Source organism: Malaclemys terrapin, chromosome 15 (assembly GCF_027887155.1).
Source record: "Malaclemys terrapin pileata isolate rMalTer1 chromosome 15, rMalTer1.hap1, whole genome shotgun sequence".
Taxonomy (NCBI): domain Eukaryota; kingdom Metazoa; phylum Chordata; order Testudines; family Emydidae; genus Malaclemys; species Malaclemys terrapin.
Window position 1 is genome coordinate 9,527,705 of NC_071519.1, and position 25,719 is coordinate 9,553,423.

The 25,719-nt window shown below is 55.6% G+C and overlaps 1 protein-coding gene across 3 annotated transcripts in view; it reads left to right on the forward strand.

Moving 5' to 3' along the window:
- LOC128823024 (zinc finger protein OZF-like) overlaps nucleotides 1-9,471 on the forward strand; it is a 29,070-nt gene extending 19,599 nt beyond the window's left edge. For 2 of the 3 annotated variants that reach the window (XM_054005034.1, XM_054005036.1), the window contains one exon: nucleotides 392-1,007. The gene's annotated coding sequence lies outside the window, so the exon portion shown is untranslated. Of the gene's footprint in view, nucleotides 1-391; nucleotides 1,008-8,961 lie in introns of those variants that run through there. The other variant, XM_054005035.1, reaches the window with a different exon arrangement.
- The last annotated feature ends 16,248 nt before the right edge of the window (nucleotides 9,472-25,719 follow it).

The window sequence follows — 25,719 nt, forward strand, 5'->3', positions numbered from 1 at the left end:
TCCTGCTCTTCTGACCAGAAATGTTCCCCGCTGTTAACCACGCGGTGGGGGGAGGGGTGAAGTGATCATCCCAGAGAATCGTGTGTGTGTGTGTGGGGGGGGGGGGGGTGGTTTACTTGTGTTTGTGCCTCATGTTAACCGGGAAACCGCAGCCCCCTCCTTTTACATTGAAACCCCATTTTAAATGGACAACCCAATTCATCCTTGATATGGGAAATGCGCTGCTGTTTGCAACCTTTCCCGCATGTTAAGAAGGTTAAAAAAGCCAAAACACTGTGGCCTACGATGGCTGCCTGCAAGCCGAAATATGCGACCTTGTAATGAAAGAGTGTACCCATTGTTCCCTAAAATGTGTCTTTTTTTTAACCACCTCTCCCTTCTCCTCCGCCAGCTGCAAATGTTTCTCCTTCGCAGAGGCTCGTGAACATTAGAAAGAGAAAACGTAAGACGAGGGACGAGATGTTCACGGAGCTGCAGATGTCCGCCCAGGCTGATAGAGCACAGCAGAATGCGTGGAGGCAGTCAATGTCGGAGATGAGAAAAGCCCAATATGAACGAGAGGAGAGGTGGCGGGTTGAATCGCGGGAAGAACAGAGCAAGTGGCGGGCTGAAGACGATAGGTGGCGTCAGCTTGCAGACAGACGGCAAGAGGCAATGCTCCGTCTGCTGGAGCATCAAACTGATATGCTCGAGCGTATGGTTGAGTTGCAGGAAAGGCAGCAGGAGCAGAGACCGCCGCTACAGCCCCTGTGTAACCAACAGCCCTCCTCCCCAAGTTCCATAGCCTCCTCACCAAGACGCCCAAGAACACAGTGGGGGGGCCTCCGTCCACCCAGTCACTCCACCCCAGATGATCGCCCAAGCATCAGAAGGCTGGCCTTCAATAAGAGTTAAAGTTCTAAAATGCAGTGTGTCCTTTTCCATCCCTCCTCCCCCACCCATCCCAGGCTACCTTGGCAATTATCCCCCTACCTCTGTAAGGAACTAATAAAGAATGCATGAATGTGAAAAAACAATGACTTTATTGCCTCTGCAAGCGGGAGGGGAGGGTGGGGTGGGGTGGGGTGGCTGGTTTACAGGGAAGTAGAGTGAACCGGGTCGGGGGGGGGGGGGGGGGGTTGGAGGGTTCATCAAGGAGAAACAAACAGAAGTTTCACACAGTAGCCTGGCCAGTCACAAAACTCGTTTTCAAAGCTTCTCTGATGCGCACCGCGCCCTGCTGTGCTCCTCTAACCGCCCTGGTGTCTGGCTGCGCGTAATCAGCGGCCAGGCGAGTTGCCTCAACCTCCCACCCCGCCATAAATGTCTCCCCCTTACTCTCACAGATATTGTGGAGCGCACAGCAAGCAGCAATAACAATTCTTTTCGCTGAGGTCTGAGCGAGTCAGTAAGCTGCGCCAGCGCGCTTTTAAACGTCCAAATGAACATTCCACCACCATTCGGCACTTGTTTAGCCTATAGTTAAACAGGTCCTGACTCCTGTCCAGGTTGCCTGTGTACGGCTTCATGAGCCATGGCATTAAGGGGTAGGCTGGGTCCCCAAGGATCACGATAGGCATTTCAACATCCCCAATGGTCACTTTCTGGTCCGGGAAGAAAGTCCCTTCCTCCAGCTTTCGAAACAGAGCAGAGTTCCTGAAGACGCGAGCATCATGTACCTTTCCCGGCCATCCCACGTTGATGTTGGTGAAACGTCCCTTGTGATCCACCAGGGCTTGCAGCAGCATTGAAAAGTACCCCTTGCGGTTTACGTAGTCGGTGGCTTGGTGCTCCGGTGACAAGATAAGGATATGGGTTCCGTCTATGGCCCTGCCACAGTTTGGGAATCCCATTTCAGCAAAACCATCCACTATTGACTGCACGTTGCCCAGAGTCACTACCCTTGCTATCACCAGGTCTTTCATTGCCCTGGCAAATTGGATCACAGCAGCCCCCACCGTAGATTTGCCCACTCCAAATTGATTCCCGACTGACCGGTAGCTGTCTGGTGTTGCAAGCTTCCACAGGGCTATCGCCACTCGCTTCTCAACTGTGAGGGCTGCTCTCATCTTGGTATCCTGGCGTTTCAGGGCAGGGGAAAGCAAGTCACAAAGTTCCATGAAAGTGGCCTTACGCATGCGAAAGTTTCGAAGCCACTGGGAATCGTCCCATACCTGCAGCACGATGCGATCCCACCAGTCTGTGCTTGTTTCCCGGGCCCAGAATCGGCGTTCCACGGCATCAACCTGCCCCAGTGACACCATGATTTCCACATTGCTGGGGCCTGTGCCTTGTGAGAGGTCTATGTCCATGTCAATTTCCTCATCACTCTCGTCGCCGCGCTGCAATCGCCTCCTCGCCTGGTCCGGGTTTCGCCTTGGCATGTCCTGGCTCTGCATATACTCCAGGACAATGCGCGTGGTGTTCATAGTGCTCATAATTGCCGCGGTGATCTGAGCGGGCTCCATGATCCCAGTGCTAGCTATGGCGCCTGGTCAGAAAAAAGGCGCGAAAGTAGTATCTGATGGACCAGGAGAAGGAGGGCGGGAGGGAGGGCGGGAGGGAGGGCCGAGTGACGACATGGCGTACAGGTACAGGAACAGGGAGAAACACAAACAACTGTCACACAGAATGGTCCCCCCAAAGATTAAACTGGAAACCCTGGGCTTAGCAGGCCGTTGGTTTCACGGAGGAAGGGGAAGCAAATGAACACAGAACAAATCTATTTTTTACATCTTAAGGTGGCAGCCGACGGTGCAGCATGAGTGACAGCCATACCAGTATGACGACGATGGGTACCAATCATAATATACCATCATCTGCCAAAAGGCAAGGGGCTGCTGCGTAGCAATGCAGCTCCACGTCTGCCAGCCCCACGTCCGCCAGCACCCAGCATCGCCCTCAGCCTCTTCTGGGTGCTTAGCAGACAATATTGGGCAATTGGCAGAAAATAGTATATTACGACTGGTAACCGTCATCATCAAAACAGTAGCATGTCTGCCCAGGTGGCCATGATTGACAGCCATACCAGTATGACAACGACGGGTACCAGTCATAATATACCATCGCCTGCAAGGGGCTGGTGCAATGCAGCCCTACGGCTGCCAGCCCCACGGCTATCACTCATGCTACACCGTCTACCGCCAAAAGGCAGTTAGCAGCTGCTGCTGTGTAGCAATGCAGTCCCACGTCTGCCGGCACCCAGAGGACATATGGTGACGGTGAGCTCAGCTGAGCTGAGCGGGCTCCATGCTTGCCGTGGTATGTTGTCTGCACAGGTAACCCAGGTAAAAAGGCGCGAATCTATTGTCTGCCGTTGCTGTGACGAGGGGGGAGGGGCCTGACGACATGTACCCAGAACCGCCCGCGACACTGTTTTGCATCATCCGGGCATTGGGATCTCAACCCAGAATTCAAAGAAAAGGCGCGAACCGCTTCTCGGCTCTCTGAGCTGTGGCGCAAACGTAGTATCTGCCGGCCTAGGGGAAGGAGGGAGGGGGGCCGAGTGACGACATGGCGTATAGGCACAGGGAATTAAAATAAAGAACGGTGGCTGTGCATCAGGGAGAGACACAAACAACTGTCACAGACTGGTCCCCCCCAAAGATTAAACTGAAAACCCTGGGTTTAGCAGGCCGTTGATTTGACGGAGGGAGGGGGAAGCAAATGAATACAGAGCAAATCTATTTTTTACATCTTAAGACGACGGTGCAGCGTGACTGATAGCCCTCGGCATCTTTCTGGGTGCTTGGCAGCAAATACGGGGCGGTGTATGACGATGGTCTTCAGGCCTATTGCACAATCGGCTGCTCAGGGAAGACTCTGCTAACGTACGATGACCCGACTTGTAATAGGATGGCTAACAGTCGTAATACACCATTTACTGCCAAAAGGCAAGCCCCACGGCTGCCAGCACCCAGATCGCCGATGAAGGCTACCAGTCTACTGCACTGTCTACCGCCAAAAGGCAGTTAGCAGCTGCTGCTGTGTAGCAATGCAGTCCCACGTCTGCCGGCACCCAGAGGACATATGGTGACGGTGAGCTCAGCTGAGCTGAGCGGGCTCCATGTTGTCTGCACAGGTAACCCAGGTAACCCAGGTAAAAAGGCACGAATCTATTGTCTGCCGTTGCTGTGACGGGGGAGGGAGGGGCCTGACGACATGTACCCAGAACCGCCCGCGACACTGTTTTGCATCATCCGGGCATTGGGATCTCAACCCAGAATTCCAAGGGGCGGCAGAGACTGCGGGAACTGTGGGATAGCTGTGGGATAGCTACCCATAGTGCAATGCTCCGGAAGTCGACGCTAGCCTCGTACTGTGGACGCGGTCCGCCGACTAGAGCACCTAGAGCATTTTATTGTGTGGACACACACAATCGGCTGTATACAACCGATTTCAATAAAACCGGCTTCTATAAATTCGAACTAATTTCGTAGTGTAGACATACCCTTAGACACTCCAGTTTCTCAGTATCACCACCAGTGCCATCATTATGGGGACAAATGGTTATGAAAACCAATACCCCAATAAAAGAAGAAAGGTTCTCCTGATCCCCTAGGACCAAGCCCCAGACCCAGGTCACTATACAAATCAGATCTTACCCACAAATCACACTGTTGCCAATCCTTTAGAATCTAAAATATAAAGGTTTATTCATAAAAGGAAAAAGATAGAGATGAGAGCTAGAATTGGTTAATGGAATCAATTACATACAGTAATGGCAAAGTTCTTGGTTCAGGCTTGTAGCAGTGATAGAAACTGCAGAATCAAATCAAGTCTTTGGAACATCCCCAGCTGGGATAGGTCATCAGTCCTTTGTTCAGAGCTTCAGTTTGTAGAAAAGTTCCTCCAGAGGTAAGAAGCAGGATTGAAGACAAAATGGAGATGAGGCATCAGCCTTTTATAGTCTCTTCCAGGTGTAAGAACACCTCTTTGTTCTTACTGTGGAAAATTACAGCAAAATGGAGTCTGGAGTCACATGGGCAAGTTCCTGCATACTTTGCTGAGTTGCAACTCTCACTCTACAACATTTAGGAAAAGCCAGAGCTTCCATGTTCTGCACATGATCCTGTGTCAGAGGACACGTGACCCCAGCCAAAATGAGTCACCAGAACAACATGACCCTTTATGGGAGACTTCTCTGCCTATTCCACAATTTATACCTCCCTTCCCACTAAAGGGGGTGAAGTACACCTCTGACTGCGAGGCCCCCACAGGAGAAATTTCAGCCCGAAGACAAATTTCTGTGAAATGCTGAGAAGTGAAGAGCCCCCTTCCTCCCCCCCCATCCCCAGAACTCTAGTGTCTCCCCCCCCCCCCCCCCCCATGGCACCAGCACAGGGAACCCAGTGCGATGGGGTTACAGAATACAAGGCGGGAGGCAGCAGGGGAGAGAGGTGACAGTGAGTCTCTCTTTTTCCTTCTCTCTTCATTTTCTGTTCTTCTCTTCTCTTCTAGGAACGCAGTCACAGCAGGGACTTTGTCTCCTTATTAGGGATCCATGTCTGTCATGGAGGTCACAAAAGTCATGGATTCTGTGACTTCCTGTGACCTCTGTGACTTCTGCAGTGGCCATTGTGGCTGACTCCATGGCCGCCCAAGCAGCTGGCCCTGGGGACTGCCTGAGCAGTGGCCAATGCAGCCGGCACTGGGAACCGCTTGAGCAGCGGTTCCAAGGGTGGAGGGAGCAGCCGCAGCTCAGTGGCTCCCGGCAGCGCTCCTGGGGTGGCCGGAGCAGCGGTTGGCCCCCTGGGGCTCCCCCCCCCCCGGCAGCATCTAGAGTGGCAGCGGGCCCCCGGGGCTTCTCCCCCAATAGGTGGTGCCACGGGCCCCCTGGACTCCCTCCCCCTGCAGCTGGAGCCACGGACCCCCTGGGCTCCACTCCCCAAGATTCGATGAGGGGTATTTATGGTATGTCACGGGCAATGATTTTTTGGTTTTTGCCCATGATCTGTCCATGACATTTACTAAAAATACCCGTGATTAAATCATCACCTTACTAATTATCGATCGAATAAATCGAAACGCTTCCACCTGCCAGTGGATTTAGCCCAGGCCCCTCAGAGTCAGCAGCTGTTGCACCCCCCACTGAGCTCTCTGGTCAGGTGTCCTAGCGCCGGAAGCCTCCTGCTTACATCCTAAAATAGCATTTTTGCTACGGGGGGCTCAAATTTTGGACCGGACATTGTAGCTCCACCGTTATTTTATTGAATTGCTTCGAAACGCCAACTCAAGAAAGTCTCCTAAGTTCCAGGCTCTCTGCATGGAAACAGCTGCCACTGCTCTCCAGGAGTCCGTGCGTTCCACACAGCAAAGTACAAACCTCCTCCGAACTCAATTGGGGTCAGACAGTGACAGGGTTGGTGACACAAATACTTCAGGCTATTAACCCAGGTCCCTTTCTTTCTTTAACCCAAGATGTGCCAGTCAACTGGTAACCATGGCGTTATCGTCATCTTAAAATACCTCTCAGGACATTTGACAGAGGAAGTGAAACCCCCTCCCCCAAATGGCTGCCTGTTGAGGAGTTGTACCATACCTGTCCCTGGAGACTGTCTGGTTTTATACCCTTAGAGCTTTCTCTCTTCAAATCCCTCCTTATCGCAATCTATGGGCCAACCTCCACATTTCAGAGTTTAGAATTTACTCTCATCACCGTAGTATGGCACTTTCCATGTGTATTGGGCAAAGCAAGTGGAGGAAAGCTACATGGCTTATGAAAAGCAATGCTCCGGGTGAGGCCTGAACTCAAAACATCAACAGTGTTCCCCCCTCCATTAAAACCAGTTGCACCACCACAGGTGTGTCGTAGGCAAAGTTGGGAAGTAGGCAGTTACCTGTGCCTTTGGTTAACACCTTTGGGTAGTAACTAAAAGGCTGATGGTGGAAATCCAGCTGACAATGGAGCTTTTTAGCGATGAGAATCCAGAACATTTTAACAGGAAGAAAATCTCCTCTATTCTCATCTAGCCCCATTTGACTCCTTCTGCCCATCTTCTTCCTCCCCTCTCAGGCCTGGTCTACACTAGGCGTTTATGTCGAAGTTAGCGCCGTTACATCGAATTAACCCTGCACCCGTCCACACCGCGAAGGTATTTAGTTCGATATAGAGGTCTCTTTAATTCGACTTCTGTACTCCTCCCCGACGAGGGGAGTAGCGCTAAATTCGACATGGCCATGTCGAATTAGGCTAGGTGTGGATGGAAATCGACGCTAATAGCTCCGGGAGCTATCCTACAGTGCACCACTCTGTTGATGCTCTGGACAGCAGTACGAGCTCGGATGCTCTGAACAGCCACACAGGAAAAGCCCCGGGAAAATTTTAATTTGAATTCCTTTTCCTGTCTGGCCAGTTTGAATCTCATTTCCTGTCTGGACATTGTGGCGAGCTCAGCAGCACTGGCAATGATGCAGAGCTCTCCAGCAGTGATGGCCGTGCAATCTCAGAATAGAAAGAGGGCCCCAGCATGGACTGATCGGGAAGTCTTGGATCTCATCGCTGTGTGGGGTGATGAGTCCGTGCTTTCCGAGCTGCGCTCCAAGAAACGGAATGCAAAGATCTACGAGAAGATCTCTAAAGACATGTCAGAGAGAGGATACAGCCGGGATGCAACGCAGTGCCGCGTGAAAATCAAGGAGCTGAGACAAGGCTACCAGAAGACCAAAGAGGCAAACGGACGCTCCGGATCCCATCCCCAGACATCCCGTTTCTACGAGGCACTGCATTCCATCCTAGGTGCAGCCGCCACCACTACCCCACCAGTGACCGTGGACTCTGAGGATGGGATATTGTCCACGGCCGGATCCTCGGACATGTTAGCGGACGGGGAAGATGAGGAAGGAGAAGAGGTGGACGAGGCAGTCGACAGCACTCACAACGCTGGTTTCCCCGACAGCCAGGATCTCTTCATCACCCTTACAGAGATCCCGTACCAACCGTCCCCAGCCGTTACCCCGGACACAGAATCTGGGGAAGGATCAGCCAGTAAGTGTTGTAAACATCTAAACATTTATTTTTAACAGAACAGGAATATTAACAATTAAAAAAATGGGTTTCTCATGATTAGTTTGCCCTAGGCGCTTAACGGTTCAGTCATGGGCAGTGCAACTATTGAAAAAAAAATCTAGCAATGTCCAGTTTTGCATGATTGTCCTGCCCAAGCCGCTCTACTGTTTAGTCACTGCTACAGCAGCTAGAGTAAAATGCGGTCTATATGTCCGGGGATGGAGCAGAAATCCTCCTGTGACATCTCAAGGAAGCTCTCCTGGAGGTAATTGGAAATCCGTTGCATTAGGTTCCTGGGGAGAGCGGCCTTATTGGGTCCTCCGTAGTACGACACGTTGCCGCACCACGAGACAAGCAAGTACTCGGGAATCATTGCTCTGCACAGCAGGGCGGCATACGGCCCTGGTCTTTGGAGGCTTTCCCGGAGCATTCTCTCTTTCTCGCTGTCAGAGATCCTCATGAGGGTGATGTCGCTCATGGTGACCTGCTTTGAATGAGGTAGGGGAATGTTAGTGTTGGGACTGCTTTACCGTTCCTTTACAGAACTGTAACCGCTGGTTTGCAGCCACGCGGTGGAGGCGGGAGAGGGGCAGCCGAAAGGGATCGTTCCCGGGGACAGCCGCGAGGGTGTGGGACAGGAGCAGAGTTCCTGCTTGCCGGATTGCTGGCAGCAGGGACCGACATTGATTTCAATGTGAAATGAGGCCATTGCTAATATTAAAGTTTTAAGCTGCCACGAGTCTACGGCTTACCATGTCTGCCTGCAACAGAAATTCCGTTGTCCTGACACGGTTCTCAAATGTGCTGTGCAAGACCCCAGGCACTGAATGCGAAGGCCGAGAATTCGACCTTGTGCTGAGTGCGCATGTGATAGGTGCTGTGCATGGTCTTGTTCACAGAGAAAGACTATGTTCTTTGTTCACAACTACATTTATCTTTCTGAGGAATTCACTCCCTTTTTCCCATTCCCACAGCCCCATCTGCGACTGTCTCACAACCTAGCCTGGCATCACACTCCCAGAGGCTAGCGAGGATTAGGCATAGGAAGAAGAGGACACGGGAGGACATGTTCTCAGAGCTTATGGCCTGCTCCCGAGCCCAGGCAGCACAGCAGACCCAGTGGCGGGAGAACTTGTCCCAAATGCAGCAAGCAAACATGGATCGGGAGGAGAGGTGGCGGCAGGAAGACCAGCAGGCGACTCAAACCCTGCTTGGACTACTGAGGGAGCAAACGGACACGCTCCGGCGGCTTGTGGATGTTCTGCAGGAGGACAGAGCCCCACTGCAGTCCATCTCTAACCGCCCTCCCCCGCCACCAAGTCCCATACCCCCCTCACCCAAAGTGCACAGAAGGAGAGGCGGCAGAGTCCACGCCAACTCTCACTCCACCCCTGCAGAGAGCTCTAGTAGCAGAAGGCTCTCATTCCCCAAAATTTGACAAGTTCTTTCCTTCCCGCCTGACACAAGCCCCCGTCCAAGTTTCACCTCCCAGTTCCATGTGTAGTTGATAATAAAAAATATGTTTCTGTTAACTAATGTTTCCATCATGTTCTTTTGGAGGAGGGGGGGAAAGGGGGATGGTAATTGGACAGGACAGTCACCTTTGGCAGGGTACATAGGCGGGGGCAGGTACAGCAGCAGGGCACATACACAGTGCAGTGACTAGTTGCCCTGGTCAGTCTGGGAGGTGGTTTTCATGTTCTGTAGTGGGGGGTGGGTTGCTCTGTGACTTTGTGGCGGGGGAGGGCAGTTACAGATCTTAAGCGGCGGTCCTTATGCAGGATCACAGAGCCACACAGCAGGAGATCTGTAACCGTCCTCCCCCTGCCACAAAGTCACATAACCCCCCCATACACACAGTCCCGATCAGGAGGGGTGACAGGCTCCGTTGAAAGAACCAGCCCACCACAGCGGAGCCTGTCAATCCTTGAGTTTAGAAGCTTTCTTTGCGTCACTACACTACACCCGCTCCGCACCACAATCCGCGTCCCAGTTTTAAAAAATTCCCGCGAAAACAGTAGTAAAGAAAACGGTGTTCATTAACAAAGTAGAACTGATTTTATTTCGAAACGTGTGTTGGAAGGGGGGGAGAAGGGGGTATGTAACTGGAGAGGATAGTCAACATTAACTGGGTAAAGAAACGGGGGCAGGTTCGGCTTCTCTGTACACAAACTTTACAGTCACAGGTTACCCTGCTCACTCAGGAACCTAGCTTTCAAAGCCTCCCGGATGCACAGCGCGTCCCGCTGGTCTCTTCTAATCGCCCGGCTGTCTGGCTGTGCGTAATCAGAAGCCAGGCTATTTGCCTCAACCTCCCACCCCGCCATAAAGGTCTCCCCCTTGCTCTCACAGAGATTGTGGAGCACACAGCAAGCTGCTATAACAATGGGGATATTGGTTTCGCTGAGATCACAGCGAGTCAGCAAGCTTCTCCATTTCCCCTTGAGACGGCCAAAAGCACACTCCACCACCATTCTGCACTTGCTCAGCCGGGAGTTGAAGAGTTCTTTTTCAGTGTCCAGGGCGCCAGTATAGGGCTTCATGAGCCAGGGCATTAGCGGGTAGGCTGGGTCCCCGAGGATGACTATAGGCATCTCCACATCCCCAACAGTTATTTTGTGGTCCGGGAAGTAAATACCTTGCTGCAGCCGTCTAAACAGACCAGAGTTCCTGAAAACACGAGCGTCATGAACCTTGCCCGGCCATCCGACGTAGATGTTTGTAAAACGTCCCCTGTGGTCCACCAGTGCTTGCAGCACCATGGAAAAGTAGCCCTTTCTGTTAATGTACTGGCTGGCCTGGTGGTCCGGTGCCAGGATAGGGATGTGAGTTCCATCTATGGCCCCACCGCAGTTTGGGAATCCCATCGCTGCGAAGCCATCTATGATCGCCTCCACGTTTCCCAGGGTCACTACCTTTGGCAGCAGTACATCAACGATTGCCTTGGCTACTTGCATCACAACAACCCCCACAGTAGATTTGCCCACCCCAAACTGGTTCGCGACTGACCGGTAGCTGTCTGGCGTTGCAAGCTTCCAGAGGGCTATGGCCACTCGCTTCTGGACAGTCAGGGCTACTCGCATCCGGGTGTCATTGCGCTTCAGGGCAGGGGACAGCAACTCACAAAGTTCCAGGAAAGTTCCCTTCCGCATGCGAAAGTTTCGCAGCCACTGGGATTCATCCCAGACCTGCAGCACTATGCGGTCCCACCACTCAGTGCTTGTTTCCCGTGCCCAGAATCGCCGTTCCACGGCATCAACATGACCCATTGCGACCGTGATGTCCTCGGCGCTGGGTCCCCTGCTTTCTGAGAGGTCTGTGCTACTCTCAGACTTCAGGCCATCACCGCGGTGACGTAGCCTCCTCGCCTGACCTATCTGCATCTGCCTCAGGGAAAGGTGTATGATAAGCTGCGAGGCGTTGAGAGCGGCCACAACCGCAGCGATGGTCGCAGTGTGCTCCATGCTCGCAGTGCTGTGGCGTCCGCGCTGTCACTGACTAGAAAAGTGCGCGAACTGATTTCCCGCTGGCGCTTTCAGGGAGGGAGGGCGGGAGTGATGGACGGATGACGACAGTTACCCAAAAGCACCCTGGACACATTTTTTTTACCCAGAAGGCATTTGCGGCTCCACCCAGAATTCCAATGGGCAGCGGGGACTCCGGGAACTGTGGGATAGCTGCCCACAGTGCACAGCTTCCAATGTCGACGCTTTCCCCGTTAGTGTGGACTCACAAAGTCGAATTACTGTCCTTAGTGTGGACACACACGTTCGACTTTGCAATATCGATTCCAAAAATTCGATTTAAGTAAAATCGAACTACTCTCGTAGTGTAGACAAGGCCTCAGTGTCTTTCCTTCCCCATTGGGGACATGCAGAGATGAGCTCTGGTCAATGTGTGTCCCATACAGGGGGAGGGGTCGCACTAAAACAGTCAACCTGGAGAACTCTTTGCAGGAGGATGTTCTGAAGGCCAAGACTGTAACGGGGTTCAAAAAAGAACAAGATAAGTGCATGAAACTTTGAAAAGTCAGCTTGGCCTAGAGATAAAGAGAAGGCTGCTCAGCGTTCAAGGGTAAGAATCCACACAGACAATGAACTGCTTTCAGCCCCAGCTGGCTGTGAAAAGTTGCAGGACTGAGATTACATTTGCAAAGGTTGGCCGCCCAGTGAGACCCAACAGTCTGCCTTTGCGACCCTGGAGCCGGTGTGGTTTGGGGATGCTGAAAAAGCCACAGGCAGCTGGAATACTGAGCAAAGGTCTCTGAAAGGGATGCCCCAAGAGACCCCAGGGCGGAAAAACAAACAAACAAACAAACAAACAAACAAACCCAAGAGCAGAAGCAAGTTGGAGATTCTTTTTTGCAGCGTATCTCTGGACAACCTGTGCACAGGATAACCTCCTCCTCTCTCTCTCTGTCTGTCTCTCCTACCCCGCGCATGGCTAGCCCGGGCAGTGTGTTTGTGAGTATGAAAAGAAAAAGAAAAAGACGGTGCAGATGGGTCTACCCCCGGTCGTAGCAGGACTGGGCAATAAGAAGAGTTGGGGAAAAGGGAAGAGATGTGTACCTGACAGCTCTGGTAGCCCTTGTGAGTGAGAATGTTTAAGGAAAGAGACCAGAAAGGGTGGGGGCTGGCTGAGGAACCCATCCACCTTGCTAAATGGGTAGTGGAACAAAGTCTGTACCCATGCAAAAGGCGTGTTCAAAGGCAAAAAGGATCAGGCCCAGACAAGCAAGCAGACAGCATATAAAGTTGCTCCATAGGGAAAAACAACTGAGGAGAGTTGGCAGTTTTTCAAAGGGACACTATTAAGGGCCCAAAAGCAAGCTATTCCGCTGGTTAGGAAAGATAGAAAATGTGGCAAAAGACCACCTTGGCTTAACCACGAGATCTTGCACGATCTAAAAAATAAAAAGGAGTCATATAAAAAATGGAAACTAGGACAGATTACAAAGGATGAATATAGGCAAACAACACAGGAATGCAGGGGCAAGATTAGAAAGGCAAAGGCACAAAATGAGCTCAAACTAGCTACGGGAATAAAAGGAAACAAGAAGACTTTTTATCAATACATTAGAAGCAAGAGGAAGACCAAAGACAGGGTAGGCCCACTGCTTAGTGAAGAGGGAGAAACAGTAACAGGAAACTTGGAAATGGCAGAGATGCTTAATGACTTCTTTGTTTCGGTCTTCACCGAGAAGTCTGAAGGAATGCCTAACATAGTGAATGCTAATGGGAAGGGGGTAGGTTTAGCGGATAAAATAAAAAAAGAACAAGTTAAAAATCACTTAGAAAAGTTAGATGCCTGCAAGTCACCCGGGCCTGATGAAATGCATCCTAGAATACTCAAGGAGCTAATAGAGGAGGTATCTGAGCCTCTAGCTATTATCTTTGGAAAGTCATGGGAGACGGGAGAGATTCCAGAAGACTGGAAAAGGGCAAATATAGTGCCCATCTATAAAAAGGGAACTAAAAACAACCCAGGTAACTACAGACCAGTTAGTTTAACTTCTGTGCCAGGGAAGATAATGGAGCAAGTAATTAAGGAAATCATCTGCCAACACTTGGAAGGTGGTAAGGTGATAGGGAATAGCCAGCATGGATTTGTGAAGAACAAATCATGTCAAACCAATCTGATAGCTTTCTTTGATAGGATAACGAGCCTTGTGGATAAGGGTGAAGCGGTGGATGTGGTATACCTAGACTTTAGTAAGGCATTTGATACGGTCTCGCATGATATTCTTATCGATAAACTAGGCAAATACAAATTAGATGGGGCTACTATAAGGTGGGTGCATAACTGGCTGGATAATCGTACTCAGAGAGTTGTTATTAATGGTTCCCAATCCTGCTGGAAAGGCGTAACGAGTGGGGTACCGCAGGGGTCTGTTTTGGGACCGGCTCTGTTCAATATCTTCATCAACGACTTAGATATTGGCATAGAAAGTACGCTTATTAAGTTTGCGGATGATACCAAACTGGGAGGGATTGCAACTACTTTGGAGGACAGGGTCATAATTCAAAATGATCTGGACAAATTGGAGAAATGGTCTGAGTTAAACAGGATGAAGTTTAACAAAGACAAATGCAAAGTGCTCCACTTAGGAAGGAAAAATCAATTTCACACATACAGAATGGGAAAAGACTGTCTAGGAAGGAGTACGGCAGAAAGGGATCTAGGGGTTATAGTGGACCACAAGCTAAATATGAGTCAACAGTGTGATGCTGTTGCAAACAAAGCAAACATGATTCTGGGATGCATTAACAGGTGTGTTGTGAGCAAGACACGAGAAGTCATTCTTCCGCTCTACTCTGCTCTGGTTAGGCCTCAGCTGGAGTATTGTGTCCAGTTCTGGGCGCCGCATTTTAAAAAAGATGTGGAGAAACTGGAAAGGGTCCAAAGAAGAGCAACAAGAATGATTAAAGGTCTTGAGAACATGACCTATGAAGGAAGGCTGAAAGAATTGGGTTTGTTTAGTTTGGAAAAGAGAAGACTGAGAGGGGACATGATAGCAGTTTTCAGGTATATAAAAGGGTGTCATAAGGAGGAGGGAGAGAACTTGTTCACCTTAGCCTCTAAGGATAGAACCAGAAACAATGGGTTTAAACTGCAGCAAGGGAGGTCTAGATTGGACATTAGGAAAAAGTTCCTAACTGTCAGGGTGGTTAAACACTGGAACAAATTGCCTAGGGAGGTTGTGGAATCTCCGTCTCTGGAGATATTTAAGGGTAGGTTAGATAAATGTCTACTAGGGATGGTCTAGGCAGTATTTGGTCCTGCCATGCGGGCAGGGGACTGGACTCGATGACCTCTCGAGGTCCCTTCCAGTCCTAGAATCTATGAATCTATGAATAGCTCAGGGGTTAGAGCACTGGTCTTGTAAACTGGGGGCTGTGAGTTCAAATCTCACTGGAGCCTGCTCTGTTAATTTGTATGGTCGGAGTGTGTTTTGGGGGGGAAGGGATCGCTCAGTGCTTTGAGCATTGGCCTGCTAAACCCAGAGTTGTGAGTTCAATCCTGGGGGAACTGGGGTAAAAATCTGTCTGGGCATTGGTCCTGCTTTGAGCAGGGTTTGTTCTAGATGACCTCCTGAGGTCCCTTCCAACCCTGATATTCTATGAAATTGAAAAATGGGTTGGAAGCCTTGAGGTGGATAAGCAAGTGATTTAAGGAAAAAATAAGGAGACGTTAACTCTGCAAAAGCTGGAGGGAATTAAGCAGTTCAATGTTGTAACAGCGTAAAAAGGAAAAGAGTTATAGAAAAAGACTTCTTGGTTTCTTTGCAGCCTTTCTGAAGGAAAAATGGGCCCTTTTCCAAAGAAATGTCTGTAAATAAATCCTGTTTGATTGAAATCATTTGGCTATGAACATTTTAGTCTGATTAGAAAAACATACGGGGTGTCTGTAGGATTTAACCACCCAAATTGTATGAAAGGAATGTCAAGGAAAGGAACATGTGTAGTGTATATTGTAAAAGGGGTGAGGAAAATGTAAATATGCAATGCTACTTAATTAAAATCCTATTAGGCTACAATAGGTGGTGTTTTTCCTTTTCGGATCACCATGTGTTTTGAAAACCGGAGTTAAAGGTAACAGGCAATCAGAACTCTGGTAAAAGTTAATTGTGTCCCTTTTAAGTAAAAATTTAATCTGTGAATGGCTCTGGATTTAAAAGCAAAGTCAGAAAGCATTTGTGTGTTAATGCAAATTACCTAATTGATAAAAGTAGAAGCCACTGAAACCTAGCCTGCCTATGAAACAAACACAGAAAATATAGGGGTAATTCCTCTGTTTCGCCTACAATCAGCAAGGGTATTTGTATAAGAAAGAAATATTTTAAACAATGACTGATTGCCCCAGATGGGGTAGAAATTTGTTTTTGTCTTTTAGAAAATTAGAGAAAGTTAATTCCAGCTAAAGAGCAATCCAACATACCATGCCTTTACTGGCACAATAGAAATTATGTTCTGGGTGCTGTCCTTGTGGCTAGAATTGTTGTGGTGTCAGAGCTGGGAAGAGAGACACAAAGGAAGGAAACTGGAATCATGCTTGCTAAAAGTTCACCCCAATAAACATCCAATTGTTTGCACCTTCGGACTTCGGGTATTGTGCTCTCCCTTCACGCGAGAAGGACCAGGGAAGTAAGATGCCTTTCATGTTCACACTAATCATGCATTATCGTTATATGCAGTTAAGACTTATAGGGTTGATTCTGATCTTCCTGAGCTAGAAACAGAAATACAAGACTTGATGCAATTGGAGGTTTAAGAATGTTAGTTGTGCTAAAGGACGCACAAAAGGGGGGAGTGTGGAAGCAGGGAAAGAAGAGAGGGTTTAAGTGCAGCCATTTAAGTGTCAGAGACAGAGCAACTGTTCTGTCAAGTCTTAGCCTAATAGCGCGAGACTTGTAGAGGCAGGGCTCATGTCAGAAGCAAATGGAAAACAGCAGAATAGTCAGTTTGACCCAGCCTTGAGACAACGATGTTTGAGAAGAGGAAGTGAGAAAATACTGGAATAGATAGCAAATAGCCTAAATAAAATGCAGGTGTTTTTAATTTCATGCACGTCACAAAGAGGTATAAATGCTTTTGTGATTTGCTTGTACTTTGGAGAAACTGAGGTAGAGATGCTCTCTGCCAGCTGTATTCTTCCCCTGCAATTGCTTGAATAAAGCTGTCTTTGATTTTGTTGCTTCCAACCTGAGAGTGGAGTTTTGTTTCTTCCACAAGATTAACACCCACACCAAAACCAGCCAAATTGGGAGCTTGCCCCCCGTTCCCAATCACAAGTCCACGGCGCTCATGGATGGAGAAGTTTGGTGGGCAGTGGAGGTCCCTGAAGAACTAGCTCAGTATATGAATGAGTGACAGGGATATGGGGGGGGCGGATTGTGGGGTTGGGGTGTCCAGGAGGACCCAATGGAAGGGACTAGGGGGATTAGGTGAGGGAGGGTGGGGTTACCAAGGTGCACGGTGGGAATGGGGAATTTAGAGACCCCAGAGGGGACGGGTGGGGGCAGGTTGGAAGGCCCCAGGGTGGCTGAAAAGGGGAACCCGGCAGGTTGGGGGATAGCAGAGAGTGGAGATGAGGAACCTCACACACTGGGGATGGACTGGGGGAGTGGGGTGATCGGAAAGTGGGGCCCAGCAATGGAGAAATGGGTTGGAGTCAATCGGGGGCTGGGCGCTGAGGATGGGGGGCACTGAGGACGTCGAGGGCGGGGCGTTGAGGACGGGGGGAGGAGGATGTCGGGGGCGGGGAGGACTGGGGGGTGGGGACGGGGATGAGGAGTTCAGGGGGCGGGCGGGCTCTGGGCTGGGGATGAAGGGCTCAAGGGGCGGGGGGGCTGCGGGGCAGGGACGGGGATGAGGGGTTCAGGGGGTGGGGGAGGTTCGGGGATGGGGACGGATGATCGGTTCAGGGGGTGGGGGGCTGTGGGGCGGGGATGGGGATGAGGGGTTCGGAGGGTGGGGGGCTCTGGGATGGGGATGAGGAGTTCAAGGGGTGGGGGCACTGTGGAGCAGAGATGGGGATGAGGGGTTTGGGGGGCTCTGAGGCGCAGATGGGGATGAGGGGTTCAGGGGCGGGGGCTGCGGGGCGGGGATGGGGATGAGGGGTTCAGGGGGTGGGGGAGGTTCTGGGATGGGGACGGATGAGCGGTTCAGGGGGCGGGGAGGCTGCGGGGTGGGGACGAGCGGTTCAGGGGGTGGAGGGGCCTGCCGGGACAGGGATGAGGGGTTCAGGGGGCGGGGAGGCTGCGGGGCAGGGACGGGGATGAGGGGTTCAGGGGGCGGGGAGGCTGCGGGGCAGGGACGGGGATGAGGGGTTCAGGGGGTGGGGGAGGCTCTGGGATGGGGATGGATGAGCGGTTCAGGGGGCGGGGGGGTTGCGGAGCACCGGCTCCAGGAGCGGGTTTGGGGAGGCAGGAGGCGTTTTGACCTGGGGCGGGGGGGCACTTGTGCACTGCTTTTGGAAGTGTCTGGCACCCCCTCTCCTTCCCCCAGCCCAGAGCCTACAACCAAACTCCCTCCCCGAGCCTGCCCCCTTGCTCTGCAGCCCCTCCCCTCCCCAAACTCCCTCCCCGAGCCTGCCCCCTCCCTCTGCAGCCCCTCCCCTCCCCAAACTTCCTCCCTGAGCCTTCCCCCTTCCTCTGCAGCCCCTTGTTGTCAGACGCTCCCGGTGTGGTGCTCTGCTCTGTTCAATGTTGATATCAGTCGGCTGTGTGCGTGTGTTCCCTCTGTGTGCTGTCCCAGCTCTGCGCAGATCGCTGACACAGCAGACCCCGAGAGAACCCCCAATGATCACAGACTCTAGTAAGGTACGAAGGAACCCGAGCCAGGTTTATTGTCGAAGAGAAACACAGTCTCCAGCTCCCCGGCAAACGAAGTTCAAGGTGCTGCTAAGGTGCGGCTAGCCAGTACTTATGTGCTCCCTGACAATGGACTCAGCTCAGTCAGTGGCGGGACTTTCCACTGCCCCCTCGGCCGGACAAAGACGTCCACTAAGGGTGCATTCTTATACACAGTTACAAACAAGTTACACATCACTCCTGACGTATTGAGGTGCAACCCCCCTACGCAGCAAGGTGCAACCCCTCTACGTAGTAAGGTGCCGCTTCTCACCTTGTACACGTTGGTTTGAACAAAACAACTCTATCCATCATATTCCCCTTTTGGCCCTGTCATTGGGATGGGTCGGCCTGTTCCTTGTTATCTGTGTGGAATGTACAAGTATGCGAATGTTCTGATATCTGGTGTCCAGTACCTTTTAGGTATGTCTCTTTTTGCAGCATCAGCCCTTTCCTTGCCAGCTTCTGTGAGCAGGGCTCACAGCTTAACTTTGCTTTATGTTAGCAAAGTCTTGACCATTACTTTAGTTCAGGCCTTAGGCCTCATACTGGGCCTCTGATACCAAGGTTTATATCTCAGGGCCTCCTCTTACTACACCCCTCCCCTTGCTAAACTCCCTCCCCGAGCCTGCCCCCTTCCTCTGCAGCCCCTCCCCTCCCCAAACTCCCTCCCCGAGCCTGCCCCCTTCCTCTGCAGCCCCTCCCCTCCCCAAACTCCCTCCCCGAGCCTGCCCCCTTCCTCTGCAGCCGTTTCCCTCCCCAAACTCCCTCCCAGAGCTGCCCCCTCCCTCTGCAGCCCCTCCTCAAACTCCCTCCCAGAGCCTGCACCCCTCCACCCACCCTGTACCCCCACCCTGTGCCCCAGCCCAGAGCCTGCACCCAGCACCCAAACTCCCTCCCAGAGCCTGCACCCCCACCCCTTCCCACACACCCAAACTCCATCCCAGAGCCCAGCCTCTCAACTGTCCTACACCCCAATCCCCTGCCCCAACCCTGGGCCTGCACCCCAGACCTCCAACCCCCAGCCAAACTCCCTCACAGAGCCTTTAGGCAGGTGGGGGGGGCGGAGCTCGGAGGGGGGGCAGGCTCTGAGCCATCTGGGCACCACCCAAATTTCTCCCAACCTGCCACCCCTGTCCCTGCCTGCCCTTGTCCACACTGCTCCCGGAAGAGGCCGGCATAGCTGGTTCCTGGGCACAGGGGCAGCCAGGTGGCTCTGCAGAGTGCACACTGCCCGTGCTCGCAGGCGAAGCCCCCCCCCCCAGCTCTTATTGGCCACATTCCAGGCCAATGGGAGCTGCGGAGCTGGCGTTTGGGGCGGGGACAGCACGTGGCACTTCCCTGATTGCCCCTGCACCAAACACGCTGACAGAGCACAACACACATGAACAAACTCTGCACACAGGTGCATTCGCACACACATACATATGCACCCTGCACAGACACACACACTCATACCCACGTCACAGAGACACTTATACACACTGCTCACAGATATACACACAACACACACCCATTTGTCAGACAAAGACACTCCTACACACTGACCAAATACACACACGCACACACTGCTCAGATACACTTCGACACACTGCTCACACACATTCATGCATGCTGCTGTCACATACTGCACACACGCTGTACAGACACAAATGCTCTTGCACACCCATACACACTGCTCACACAAATACACAACCTAGGGTGACCAGACGTCCCTATTTTATCGGGACTGTCCCAATATTTGCTTCTTTGTCCCGCATCCCGACCGATGTTTGGTCGGGACACTGGACAAACAAGAAATTTTGCCCTCCGGGAGGGACTCTCACCCCCCGGCTCCGCCCCTTCCTTCCCCCATTGGCTCCTTCCCCAAATCCCCGCCCTGGCCCTGCCTCTTCCCCAACCACGCGGCATTCCTCCTTCCTCCCAGGCTTGCAGCTGCATGGCGGCACAAGCCTGGAGGGAGGGGGTGGCGGTGGCACCTGGATCCTGGAGCTAGTGAGTCAGGCAAAGGGGGGCTCAGCTCTGAGCCCCCTGCCACACCAGAGGGCTCCTGCCCGGCCCCCGGGCCGCCGCACACGGAGGGCCCGGGGCCGGGAGTGCAGCGCAGAGGCTGTTCCAGCCCTGCAGCCCACGGGGCAGCGCGGTGGGTCCGGGCGGGAGCACAGCGCAGCCGAGAGCGGGAGGGAGAGGCGCGGGGCTCCCTCGGCAGCAGCGGGGATTCGGCCCACGCCCCCATGCCGCCCACCCGGCCCCTGCCCGCTCCGCGCTGCCCCCGTCCGGACCCACCGCGCTGCCCCGCGGGCCCTCTGTGTGTGCAGCGAAACTGCTTATTTTTTTTTGCTCGCCCCCCCCCCACGTCCCGATATTTTAGCTCTTTGATCTGGTCCTAACACAGCCACACACCCAGTTTCCCCTCGAGCCCTCACCCTTCCCCCAGCCCCTGGGGCTCAGGTGGCGCTGGGCCGGGTGGGGGGCAGGCCCCGGCTCCCACTGGCTCTGCTGGGCCTGGGCATCTCCAGCAGCCAGGCCTGCCCCTTCCCCTGACTGGGTTGCTGCTCCTTGCGATGCCCAGGGACCGGGGCAGGGAACTTGGGCAGGGGGCTGTGGTTATGGGGTATCCAGGGCACCAGTAAGGGGGTAGAATCACTGGGGCACCAGGGCTGTGCGGTTAGAGAGAGTGGGGAGTCAGGACTCCTGGATTCCATTCCCCAAGAATCACAGGGGCAGGTGCACCAGGCACTGGGGCTGTGGGGTGCTCAGTATCTCAGGACCCTGCCCTGTGCCCACTCCCCCCACCCCCCCAGATCCACCCAGCATCTCTGGGGCCCTCAGTGGGAGGAGCTGCCCCACCCCAAATCCTCCACCCCGCCCCCAAACTGCCTGGCTGGGCTCCACATAATGACATCCGAAGGGGAAGGAAACTCAGGGATTCTCAGCTCTGCCAGCAGCTGGATACAGCTCTGAGGGGAGCCCCAGGAGCTGGGGGAGCCGAGAACAGACCCCAGCCAGGGGGAAATGCAGAGGGAGGGTCACTGCAGATTGACCCCGGGAGCTGGGAGCAGAATCGGGCCTGGCCCCCCCCTGCACTCAAGGGGTGACTCCAGACTGACCCCGAGGCAGCTGAGATCATGATCTGGGTAAGAGAGTGAAAGGCAGATTGGAGGACAGCTGGAGCTCGGACTCCTGGGTTCTGTCCCAGGCTCTGGCAGAGGAGTGGGGGATAGTGGTTTGAGCAGCGCGGGGGGGGCTGGGAGTCAGGACAATGGACACATTACAGACAAAGCCGTAACGCTGACAGTTCAGTTCGTGGCCAGCTGCTCTGCAAGCCGTGGTTCTCCTCGGGGTCCAGGCGCCCTGGGGTTCATTCCCTGTTTCTTAGGATATGGATTTCCCAGGGCACCCTGGATGCAGGCCAAACCCTGGGGTGTGTCCATGGGAGTTGGGCACCCCCGAGGGAGATGAAGACCCCAACTTTACCTTTTATCTGCTCAGTTTCCCTGGCACAACGGAGCCCTGATCTCAGTCGGTGTCTAGGCACCGCCCGGCACAATGGGGCCCTGATCTCGGTCGGGGTAATGAGGCTTTAGGGGCAGAATGGGCTGGCAGGGGGAGGCGTTTGGGCTCAGGGGGATCCATGGAGGAGGCAGATCCCCACCCTGCGCTGTCTCCCCCCATCTCCCCCCTCTCCCCACGGCAGGTCGATCCAGTGACAGACACAGCCCTGGCCCCAAGGGGACCCTGCCCCTCGCTCTTCCTGACCCCTGTCCTGCTGGCCGCCGGCCTGGCCAATGACCAGATGCGGTGCCAGAACCTGACTGGCCCTTCCTGCAAACCCCCCCACACCCTCATCCAGCCCCACGCACCGAGGCAGAGCCCAGACCAGCCGGATCCCTGTGACCTGAGGCCAGGGAAGGCCTGTGCGTTTCGACACAGTCCTGTAGAGCCCAGGTGCTGGCCATGATCTGGGAGCAGGGGTCCCTTACCACCCGTTTGGCTCCTGGGCAGCCCCATCGCTGGGGGCTCTTCTCCTGCCCCATCCCTGCCCCGCTGGGCAGCGCCCGCTAAGCATCTTCACAGGGACATTCAGCGGCTCCCCTTATCCCACAGGCCGGCAGCTTGGGACCTGGGGGGGGGATTTCCCACCCTGGGCACCCAGTTCCCAGCCACATGAGTGAAAATCCGGGTGCCCAGCCCCCCAGCTGGCACTGAGACCCTCAGCCTGAGACTGGTGCCCACCATACAGTACAGCCGCCCCCTCCCCCCACATCCATGGGGTATCGGGGGCAGGTTGTGGGGAGAAGATTGTCGCGGGGTGGGGGGGTCAGAAGCTGTCACTGAGGTTTGTTTTCTTGCTGCTTCCTGCAATAAAACACTTTCCTGCCAATGCAGAACGAGTCGCTGTGTTTGGGGGCTGGGGGCATTTTCGGGCTCTCAATGGGGCCTATTTGCCTTGCTGAGCCTGACGCTGAGCCGGGGGTGTCAAGTCGCACGGAAAAGCTCCAGGAAGAAACAAAACCCGCACGGGGTGGGTGGGGTGTCCTGTTTAGGGGACGGACAATGGGGTCAGGGGTGTCACGAGGGGACTGAGACACACCCTGGTCTGTCCCCGAGGAGACAAACCTCAGCTGGGCCTCTCTTTGGAAGGAGGCTCCCAGCCAGCCTGGCTGGACATCGCTGCAAAGGCTGCAGGTGGGAAACTTCCGTAGTCAGGAACGTGTCCTCCTCGCTGGCTCTCGGCTCTCCCAGGGGGCTCTGGGGTAGGGTTACCATACGTCCGGATTTTCCCGGACATGTCCGGCTTTTGGGGGCTCAAATCCCCGTCCGGGGGGAAATCCCCAAAAGCCGGGCATGTCCGGGAAAATCGGGAGGGCTGGGTGGTGCTCGGCCGGGGCCGGCGGTGCGGGGCCGGGGGCATGGTGCCGGGCCGGGGTCCGGGCTGGGAGCCGGGTCGGCCGGGCCGGCGGGGAGCCGGGTCGGCCGGGCCGGCGGGGAGCCGGGCCGGCGGGTAGCCAGGTTGGCCGGGCCCGCGGGGAGCCGGGCCGGCGGGGAGCCGGGTCGGCCGGGCCCGCGTGGAGCCGGGCCGGCGGGGAGCCGGGTCGGCCGGGCCCGCGGGGGGCCGGGCCGGCGGGGAGCCGGGTCGGCCGGGCCCGCGGGGGGCCGGGCCCGCGGGGAGCCGGGCCGGCGGGGAGCCGGGCCGGCCGGGCCCGCGGGGAGCCGGGCCGGCGGGGAGCCGGGCCGGCCGGGCACGCGGGGAGCCGGGCCGGCGGGGAGCCGGGCCGGCCGGGCCCGCGGGGAGCCGGGCCGGCGGGGGGCCGGGCCGGCGGGGAGCCGGGCCGGCCGGGCCCGCGGGGGGCCGGGCCCGCGGGGAGCCGGGCCGGCGGGGAGCCGGGCCGGCCGGGCCGGCGGGGAGCCGGGCCGGCGGGGAGCCGGGTCGGCCGGGCCCGCGGGGGGCCGGGCCCGCGGGGGGCCGGGCCGGCGGGGAGCCGGGCCCGCGGGGAGCCGGGTCGGCCGGGCCCGCGGGGAGCCGGGCCGGCGGGGAGCCGGGTCGGCCGGGCCCGCGGGGGGCCGGTCCGGCGGGGAGCCGGGTCGGCCGGGCCCGCGGGGGGCCGGTCCGGCGGGGAGCCGGGTCGGCCGGGCCCGCGGGGGGCCGGGCCGGCGGGGAGCCGGGCCGGCGGGGAGCCGGGTTGGCCGGGCCCGCGGGGAGCCGGGCTGCCGGGGAGCCGGGTCGGCCGGGCCCGCGGGGAGCCGGGCCGCCGGGGAGCCGGGGTCCGGCAGTGCTGGGCGGGTCGGGGGTGGTGGGCCGGGGCCGGCACCCCAGGGCCCGAGCCGACCCAGGCTGGAGCCGCCGGGGGGGCTAGCCTGGGCTGCGCCTCCTCCCCCCCACACCCTCCTTACCTGCTTCAGGCTTCCCGCAAATCAAATGTTCGCGGGAAGCAGGGGAGGGGGCGGAGACTTTGGGGAGGGGGCGGGGTTGGGGAGGGGGTATGGGCGGGGCTGGGGGCGGGGGCGGGGGCCGTGGAGTGTCCTCCATTTGGAGGTACAGAATATGGTAACCCTACTCTGGGGTTAGTTCCCAGGGAGCCATTGGCTTCCAGCACTTTTCCTTGGGACGTCCCAAATCGCTGTGAAATAAACTGCCCCTGGATTTCAGTGTAACCCACGCTGCTGCAGAGCGTCCGGGGGGCGTAAATCGAGGGGGAGCTGGGGGCCCTGTCCCTCTGCCAGCAGCAGGTCTGTGCATGCAACGTGTGCTGTGGAGCCGGGGCCGGGCACCGCAGGGGGACACTCGGGATCAGGGGGCGTGGTGTGTGCCGGTTGCTCCAGAAGAACGGCCAGGCCGGGTCAGACCCACAGGCCAATGGCCTGTCTCTGACAGTGGCCAGTGCCAGATGGCTGGGGGGAATGGATAGACCAGGGCAATTATCGAGTGATCTGTCCCCTGCCGACCAGGCCTGGCTTCTGCCCACCTGCAGAGGGACAGCGGCATCCATATGGCCGAGAGGGGAGGGTTTGTGTCGCCCGTGCCTGGCAGAGCCAGGGAGCTGCCCCCGGCTGGCACAGACCCTCCCGCTAAGGGGCAGGTGCTGGCTCACGGCCCTGGGCACCCCGGGGAGGTGTCACCCCCGGGCATGGGGCAAAGTGGGAACAGAGGTGCACACAGCCCCTGGCATGAGAGCGAGTTGGGGACCCTGGTCTGGGGAGAGGACAGTGGGAGGCACATGGAGACCCTGGCAGGGAAGAGATTGGGGGGGAGATGCAGGGGACCCGAAGTAGAGAGGGGCTGGGGCACCCACGGAGCTTGGAAGGAGAATGGGGAGATGCGAGGAGCCCCTGGTGGGTGCCCTCATCTTGCCAGGACACACAGCTCTGCACCCAGGCGCATTCTGCTGGGACATTTTGCATCGCTTCCCTCAGCTCTAAAGCGCCTTGGGTGGGAAATTTTCCCACCTACACTCAGACAAGCCCCAGCAGCCTCCCTCCGCCAGTTTCTCCAGCCTCAGCCCACGGGCCCCAGGGTTGTAAAACTGCCCCGGGGTGTGCAGGGTCCCCCACCCATCCCGGGGAGAGCAGCCTGCCCCAGACCACGGGGAGGGATCTAGCAACGACCCAACCACCAGCCAAACACCCGGTGAGCCAGCGGGGCTGGGCTGCGCGGGACGGGCCCTCGGGCCCTGCCTGGGGTGGGGTGGGGCCGGTCCAGGCCGACAGGGTCATGAGCAGCCCCGTTAGGGCCAGATCTGGGCCTGTCCCAGGACTGTGGGGGGTGTCAAAGCCGCGAGCCCATGAGCACTGGTGGACACTGCAGGGTGAATGGGATACCCCTGTACCACGCCAGCCCGGTCTGCCCCGGATCCCCCTGGACCCCGCCAGCCCCGGATCC